At 42.8% G+C, this 9295-nt stretch overlaps 1 protein-coding gene across 1 annotated transcript in view; it reads left to right on the top strand.

Annotated features, from left to right (window-relative positions):
• The first annotated feature begins 444 nt into the window (after nucleotides 1-444).
• The window catches only part of LOC139755306 (roundabout homolog 1-like), a 432853-nt gene continuing 424002 nt past the window's right edge, over nucleotides 445-9295 (top strand). Inside the window, exon 1 of the mRNA XM_071673426.1 lies at nucleotides 445-572. The gene's annotated coding sequence lies outside the window, so the exon portion shown is untranslated. The remainder of the gene's footprint in view (nucleotides 573-9295) is intronic.

The raw sequence follows: 9295 nt of genomic DNA, 5'->3' as shown, positions 1-9295 counted from the left end.
CCTGAGAATGTTTTGGAAATTTTCTTCCACACATAAAGAGAGAAAAAAATATTTTCCCTCCAATACCAGTAAGTTATCTCCTGGCAGACAATATGGAGGACGTTTACGACCTGCTACGGACGGGGTGAGCGGCCCGTGTGAGACGGTTCAAGCGCGACACGAGAGCCAAACCCTTGGCGCCTGCGTCACCACCGCTGCCCACCGCACGATACAGTCCTGGAAAAATTACGAATCTCTAGTCAATAACTTTGACTGTATATCAAGAATGTGATGCATTCTTTAAAGTTAAGCATATAGATATCAAAGGAAGCAAATCGGTTTGGTTGATATGCATGCTGGGTTGGAATACTAAATCAATATGAGATATTTGGACGTGGAAAATTGAACAGGTCCCCTCAAGTATGATACGTTTTCCCACCACGTGCTGGTAGAGGGGACTGAGGTCTGGACTGGAAGCAGCTGGGCTTCAGTGTGCATATTGACAAGCCAGTGAGGGGAGGGAGTGTGTGTGGGACCACTTACAACGTTGTGGGCCTCTATGGGCCATGGGTTTTACAATAAGTGACAAGCGAGTGAGTTTCGATGTGATTCTTTTGCAATTTTATGTTTATTCCAGAACTACACCACAAGTACCTCTCTGGAAAGACTGATCATTCCCCTTCAGCGTGCCTGGGATGATGACTTATGGTCGTAGACGATTAGAAATACTGTGCTGTGAGAGGATTTGTGTGAGAAAGATTTACCTTCATAGAAAAAATACAACAACTGGACAGCCCGTCTGTTCCATGCGCAGAACTGGCTCCGTCAAATAAGGACATTCCAGAGGGGCAAACGGCGCTACTGTTAAAACTTTCATCAGTGTGATTATAAAGCTGAAAATCCCATGGTAAACAGAGACAAACCGTACTTATGTAGTTTAAGACATGCCTCTGTTTATCAAGTCTTGCCACTGTAAACAAAGACTCCTCTGTAAGTGAAGGTATGCATCTGTAAACAAAGACGTGCCGATTCCATTTATCAACTCATGCTTATGTAAACGAACAATTCCTGATTACAAGGAAACACTTTTGTAGGTAAAGAACACTGGCCGCTATTGTAGATATATTAAACAAATGCACGATTATTTGCACGAAAAAATGATTCCTGAAATCCATATTAAGAGATACTCGCTCACTGTACTGTGATGGCGTATGACAGTTTAAAGAGATGGACGTTATTGCTTTCTGATGGAGCCAATTTATGTTTACGATAAGCAGACGTGTGCGAGGTAATCACAGTTGTCCACTGTAGACAAATGTGTAGGTCGTAACGACCTCTGTAATTGGATAATACATTACACACACATCTGTGTGCTGTGATCACGAAATACACACCTATACCCGAAGTCCACACTGTATCCACAACTGGTCATTGTAACCGGATTGTGAATTATACCTGGACATTTTACACGGCTTGTCAATTACGGACACATTAATACACAAAAAATGCATCACAATACAGCCTGTTTTCCCACACAGTATTTGTATTCTGTTTAAAAGAAAATATGTTATTTAATTTCGTCCATATTGCCGTTCCTTCTCAATATCAGGCCTTGAAATTACTATTATATGAACAATTTAACCTTTTCCCAACAGATCCCAATAGTATTAAGTTAAAAAGTAATCTTGATTTACTTATATGTACCTCAGGCTTGCTAAGCAGAAGCTCTCACTGTCTGTGTAGATATCTCAAAAGCTTGTATGCATCTGAGGTGGTCAGGACTAAAGAACTCAGTCGTACGTTATTCTCTGCATTCCTTTGTGTTGGTGTCATGATAAGATACAGGAGTGACTAATGCTACTTAGATTGAGGTATAAGGATCACAGGACTCCAGAGGTACTTCTTAGGGTATCCTGCACTCTAAGGCAGAGGCCTCAAAGGTCTGGCCTTGAAGAACAAAAATCACTAGAGGTAGGCAAGCGAAACAGCTCGACAGAGAAGACTATGCTCTCCACCATAACACTTCACAGTGTTCAGGATAGTTCAGGAGAGAATATTATCAAGGATAGAAATTTACATTCTGCTCAGGATTCCACAATTTTCGTAGTTCCGTGTAAAGCATTATAAAGTTCATATCTATTCAGCACAGGACTGTAATGCCTAAAAGGCTTTAGCATAACCTAAAGTTGACAAACGTTCAACTAAGGAAGATGATGTTCAGAAAGCTCACATTAACATATAAAGTTGTAAACAGTTCAACGAAGAACTCTGATGATCAGTAAGATTCATCTTAACGTACTAAGAAGTCCTGAACGGTTCATCATATGGCTATAATGCTCCAGAAGTTTGGTTTGGCAAGTGACCAGGATCAGAACCATTTAGTTAAGAATGATGTATAATTCAGAATAGTTCATCGCTGAGAATGATCAAGATCATAATAATGCAGCATACTGATTAAACGTGTATCATCATATAATATATTTAGGTGTGAAAGATTTACACTATGTTCATAATATACTCAGGAAAGTTGAGTCAGGAAATCAAATGTGAAAGACTCGGATCTTCTTCTACAGTACGACACGTAAATGGAACGTGTCATTTACTCACCAGCATAATGTAAACAAGTCAGGGTTGTTTATGTTTCCATCAGGTGAAACTTAGGGACTTGTGGAACAATATTGCTCTCTCTCTCTCTCTCTCTCTCTCTCTCTCTCTCTCTCTCTCTCTCTCTCTCTCTCTCTCTCTCTCTCTCTCTCTCTCTCTCTCTCTCTCTCTCTTTCTCTCTCTCTCTCTCTCTCTCTCTCTCTCTCTCTCTCTCTCTCTCTCTCTCTCTCTCTCTCTCTCTCTCTCTCTCTCTCTCTCTCTCTCTCTCTCTCATTCCATCCCCTTTACCCCCTACCTCGTGTCTACTTGGAATTGGTTTTATAGGCTCGTCACAACTCCCACAACTCAGTTTCTGTCGAGCCATCACCGTTGCTTCTCTGGTCAACCAGGCTGTTTGGAGCCGTGCCATGCAGGAACCAACAACTGTCAGGTCTGATGAGTCGTAGCCACTCAAGAAAAACTTATCTACGGCTGAATGACCGTTTCTACGGATCTGTCGATGATGGTGAGCATATTTTCCCCCAATAATCTGAATTGCTTCGGGTGAAGGAAGGTAACACATCGCACCTTATGGTATCAGTAATAACTATTTTCATTAGACTCATTTTGCACATTCTCTTGAATGATAACAAATTTATTTATTGCCGATTAACATGTTAAAGAATGAAGTATTGTGGAGGAACCGTTTGCTGCTGGTGCGGATTCCATCGAGCGTTTGAACAACTGTAAGCTGCTGAAATCCCAGGAGTCTCTCCACCACAACGACCACCAGAAAGGTATTTGATAACATAAAGGTGAAGACTGGAGGGTCTAGTCTTCATCCCATGAAAACGACGGTGCGACCTTTGAGCACAATGGTACAATCTTTAAGCATGAAGGTACGATCCTTGAACATGACGGGTCGATCATTAGGTAGGATCACGTGACCTTTGATTTGAACCTTAAGGATCAGGACAAACGTCAGGCCATCATACCCATGAGCCTTACCGTCGTGCTCATGGATCGTATCGCAGTGTTCAATGGTCGTTTCATTGTTTTCCAAGGCTAAAGACTTCCAGTTATTAAAAAGCTTTGCAGTGGTCACTATAGTGGAAAAACTCCAGTAGATTTCAGGAGCTAACAGCAGTTCAAACGCTGGTCGGAACCCGTGCCAACCTCCGTAAACATTATCCTTACATATCTCACCTGGGCAGTATCACCCGCCTTAAGAGGTGTTGACAGTATACGTTGATCAAGTCAAGACACTCGACATTCTCTCAAGACTGCAGTCCTTAATCTCAAGTATCTGGCTGTGAACACACTCACAACTGAAGCTCTCACATCTCCAGACCACAGTGAAGGCGGTTGTGATTTTGTATTTTATATTAGTTTTTTGTGGTTTGATTTTTTTCAGTAGCGACTGGGTTTAAAGTTCAGCCAAAGTGCTGAACAATGTCATTGCCAGAGAAGAACTGGAAGACTTGACTGATTGTTGTATGTACGTTTGTGATTTACTAGATTTATCATCGATAGTAAAATAAAAGAGGAAAGTACAGTTTGATATTACTGGTTTCATGAATAGGAATGAGAAGTAGTTGAGGAACAGGCACATTCCCCCAGGAGGCAGAGCGTTTCAGACTACTAACACTGAAGGTTGAATTGTGTAAATCTTACTGTTCATTGAGAACAATTTGTCTTGACAGTGAAAATCCAACTTTACCTCTTTTTTTTCATATGCTTTCTTTCTTTTTGACACCATCCTCAAATTATTAAAGAAATACTCCTCTCTCTCTCTCTCTCTCTCTCTCTCTCTCTCTCTCTCTCTCTCTCTCTCTCTCTCTCTCTCTCTCTCATTATGAACATCCATACCAAAAGGTTTTACAATTTAGATGTATATAAATTTATGCTGGACAAACCACTCCTTAAGCAACAAGAGCAGGAGGCTGGGACACAAACCCAGCTGCTCAGTGTTTGTTTATAACAAGAATCTTAATAGTTGCATCATTTGATGTCTTGAGTACGTCGATGCGACCCTTAAAGACGACAGTACGACCCTTAAGTACGACCGTACGAGCCCTGGATATGATGGCATGACCTTTTTGTAGGTCCCTTAAGAGTCAGATCAAAGGATAGGCCATCATACCTAAGGTTATGCTGTCGCACTCAAGGAGCACCACTGTCAGCTGTAGTTAAGCGTCATAGGAGTTCATCGGCCTATAACTCGTGGCTATGATTGTTTTCAAAGTTTTACAGATTAAAACTTTTTCATGTTTGAGAAAAATTATGAAACGTCCGAGATATTGCAAATCACAACGATGAAACTCAACTTGTTCTTTGATATATGATCTGTTTCAGAAGATAAGTAAGAAGGCTTCGCACCCATTTTAGCAACTTGGTAGGAAAAGCAAACGCAATAGATAAACGGGTAAGACAAATACTTTTTTTCTGTACTTTCATTCGAGGAAGTAACAGCTTGTCGTAAACACAGCCATTAAAATCCACACTCACTTCCCGCCTCCCACCGTATCCCGGCGTTCCTTCCATCGACAAGGAACATCAAAAGCCAAACTCTCCGTAAAATCGGACTTTCTTCCGCTATGGAGAAGCTGTTTGAAAGCATCTGTACTAAAACTCACACTCCTCTCTGGTTGGTTTCCGGGGAACCTACGTGGGGTGAGTGTCGGGTGTTTTACAGCCACACAGGGAAGGCTGAGAGAAAGATGGGAGTCCGTCTTCCCGGCTGGGGTTGTGTTTTGGGCTCCTGCTGTTCTACCCAGCGGCACGAACGGTGGTGTAAGTGTTCGTGTTTTCGTGTGTGTGTTATAGACATACACCTTCGTGTCCTAATAGTATTCTGTGTTTCTGTAAGTACACCTGCACGTTCTCGGAAGTGCGAATTTCATTTCCCGGTGGTAAAGTTAATTCATGTCATATAGATGGAGTTGTACTCAGGTGGTTAGAAAGTTGGCTGACTGGCCATAAACACTGAGCCTTCATTCATGGTCAACCCTCAGAATGGTTAGACACAAGGTTCTGTCTTGGAACTGGTTTTGTTTTTCCTTTACATTAATGATTACAGACGGCTTCAAAACATCAAATTAGTAGACGATTTTAAGCTGGGAAATAATTCTGTAATATTGAACGTTTACAGCTTCAAACTGATATAAACAAACTTCAGATTGTAAAGTTTTATATGTTGAAAGTAAAAACGAGAAGGCAATCTGTAGCATGAGTTCTGTTCAAATACAAGTAAAGGAAGAAAAAAATCAGGGTAAAAATCTCTGATGACCTAAAACCAAGTAGGCAGTGCACAAGAGCAGTAAACAGGGCAAACAGAATCTTTCCATTCATACGAATTATCGACCTCATAATAATGGAGACCAAGTCGTTGGCAAACGTTTTTCTTCAGCCACATTTGGGTTTCTGACCTCTCCGACATCTGCTATCACAAACAGCGTTGAATGGACCTAGTGGTCGCTTACTGATTAGATTTCTTTGTATTCCTTTGTAACCATATATGTAAGTACATGATCACGAATGTATATAGGTTTACGCCTTATTTTGTACTTCATCTTGACGGCATTTTGAGTACATATATATGATTCTCAGAGTATTTTGTTAAACCTACACTGGTAAGCCTTTATATATATTTCCTTTCAGTATTCAATCTTGTTCATATTTTGAAAAGCCCATATATATACACACATGACTACGGATTTTGGTATGCCTATGCAGATATATGGCTACAATAGCCTTACTCACGTACTCACGAACATACACACATGAACACGTCTAGATAAGTATTTGTGTTGGTGAGTGAGGCATTCTCTGGACGTGGGGGTTTGGCTTTATGGGTCAATAGGATTTGGAGCCGATGGTCGAGTGCGTTGAATCGCCTGTGTCGCTGAATACCAGAGAATGAACTTGGTTTCTATATCACTTATCTCTTCCATTAGAAAACATCCTTATGGTCTCTGGCCCCCTTTAATGCCATCATCTGATGTCATACCAAAGTTCTGACGATATTCGGTCCCTGTAACGTAAAGTTTATGACGACTATTGTTCTGGATCATAAAAGAAATGAAAAGCAAAATTTCCAAGCCCCAACCAGAGCGCTCGACGCATTTTGTTAAACTCTTTGATTTTAGTTCATGAAAACCAGAGACCGCCAACAGAAAATTCCGAACGACTGGAAAAATGAGGATAACGTTAATGGATTTTTGAAAATAGACACTGGAACGACTATACGGGATTGCTTTGTATATATATATATATATATATATATATATATATATATATATTTTGTGTGTGTGTGTGTGTGTGTGTGTGTGATATGATATCGATGAAAATAATCATGCAAATGTCCGCCAGAGATAGTGAAGAATATTATAACTTATCAAATGTCTCCATAAGATCGTTACATATGATAAACATTTGCCATAGTTACAGCTGCTTGCGTTCTCACACGACTCACGACCTAGCTTCTCCCTCTCTCTCTCAGGAGTGGGTGTAAGGCCAGGGTGGAGGGGAGGCCGCGGATGCAGGGTAGCGCAGAAATCTGGTGTTACCACACCTGACTGAACCCTTGGTTGGCTGATGGGTTCATGTTGTATCTTATCTCACCCACCTACTCACGTACACACCGACGTACACACCTAAACACCCTAATCCGCAAATTCACCTTCTCACCCACAAACCCAGGCCGCTACTGCGCTCCTGAGGGAGGAATGGAATAAGGAAGGAAGGGAAGAGGAGAGATAAAGGGTGGATGGGAAGGTTAGGGAGAAGGATGTTAGGCAATGGAATGAGGTGGCAAAATGGGACTGTAAGGAGGATTCAAGGTTGTACAAGGTGAGGACAGATCACAGGAGACTTAATGGCTATGGTGAGGTTAAGTTAGGACGGCAGTCGGATTATTTACATCTACCTTTATACTGGTCACAGAGACGGGAGGCCCACCACTCACCACGGCAACAATAGCTGCTGCCACGACAAAATCTCAGAGGGCACCCCGGTAGTGCTGCAGGATGGACTGCCATGGTAACTTTCTAGCAGGCGCTGTATAACCTCTCCCTCCCTCCCTCCCTCCCTCTCTCCATCCCTCCCAGCCCTCCCTTCCGTTCATCTCTCCTCCTCTTTTAACTTTATCTCCCTTCGAACACTCTCTCTCTCTCTCTCTCTCTCTCTCTCTCTCTCTCTCTCTCTCTCTCTCTCTCTCTCTCTCTCTCTCTCTCTCTCTCTCTCTCTCTCTCTCTCTCTCTCTCTCTCTCTCTCTCTCTCTCTCTCTCTCTTCTTCCTCACCTTTCCATTCCTCTCTCCTGCCTCTCAGTCACCTATTCCACGCTAGAGCTAGAGCCTATTCACTAGCCATCCTGATGACAGCAATTAGCCCCCCACCTCCTCCTCCCGACAGATCTCTCTCCCCCTCCCAAGAGCCATAACCCCCCACCCCCCATCCCACCACCAGATCCCCCTTCCCCGACCCGCCCCGTGCAGGCCAATGGCTTCGTACCCGACCCATGTTTTATGCCGCCCCACATTATGCTCCGTAATGCCCGCGTGGCGTATGCCTCTAGCATTATGAATGACCAGGGTAGACACCACCAACATTATGGATGGCCAGAGCAGACACCGCTAGCATTATGGATGGCCAGGGTAGACACCGCTAGCATTATGGATGGCCAGGGTAGACACCGCTAGCATTATGGATGGCCAGAGCAGACAACGGGAGCATTATGGATGGTGAAAGCAGACACCGCTAGCATTATGGATGGCCAGGGTAGACACCGCTAGCATTATGGATGGCCAGGGTAGACACCGCTAGCATTATGGATGGCCAGAGCAGACAACGGTAGCATTATGGATGGTGAAAGCAGACACCGCTAGCATTATGGATGGCCAGGGTAGACACCGCTAGCATTATGGATGGCCAGGGTAGACACCGCTAGCATTATGGATGGCCAGGGTAGACACCGCTAGCATTATGGATGGCCAGGGTAGACACCGCTAGCATTATGGATGGCCAGGGTAGACACCGCTAGCATTATGGATGGCCAGAGCAGACAACGCTAGCATTATGGATGGCCAGAGCAGACAACGGTAGCATTATGGATGGTGAAAGCAGACACCGCTAGCATTATGGATGGCCAGGTCAGACTACTAATCCCCAACAGGAATTTAGAGATTGTTAGAGGTGGGTGCCTCTGGCATCATACAATTTTATGCAAATAATCATTATGGGTGAATATTCATAGGTTTCAGAACTTTCATTCGTCCTAAACGACAGCACTGAAATACCGCTTTGTTCCCTGTTCTCCATGTTCCAAACTGAGAATTTACTCTAATGTGTTGATTCTACTGGGAATTTATTCTCATTATGTATTGATTTTATTGGGTATTTACTCTCAACATGTACTAATTCTACTGGAAATCTATCCTCAGTATCATTACTTGTTGTGACTATAGTTAAGTTTGGGGGCAGAATATCCTTTGAGAATGACCTTTTACACAACCTGATAATTAAATACTAATATTTTAGGATCAGAACTGGAGAGTGACCGGAGCGCAGTGTAGCGCAAGCATGTTCCTGTGTGATGAATCGTCTGTCTGGTTATCCTTTGTCTCATCATAATGTCTGATGGGTCTGGTCGAGAAAATAGAACTTTTCAAACTTTCCTCACATACTTAGAAAATAGTTTGATAATGAAGGGATACACAAAGCACACACACACAC

This window comes from Panulirus ornatus, chromosome 19 (genome assembly GCF_036320965.1).
Source record: "Panulirus ornatus isolate Po-2019 chromosome 19, ASM3632096v1, whole genome shotgun sequence".
Lineage (NCBI taxonomy): Eukaryota > Metazoa > Arthropoda > Malacostraca > Decapoda > Palinuridae > Panulirus > Panulirus ornatus.
Note: the sequence above shows the minus strand (reverse complement) of the source record. Positions and strands in the feature narration are given on the sequence as shown.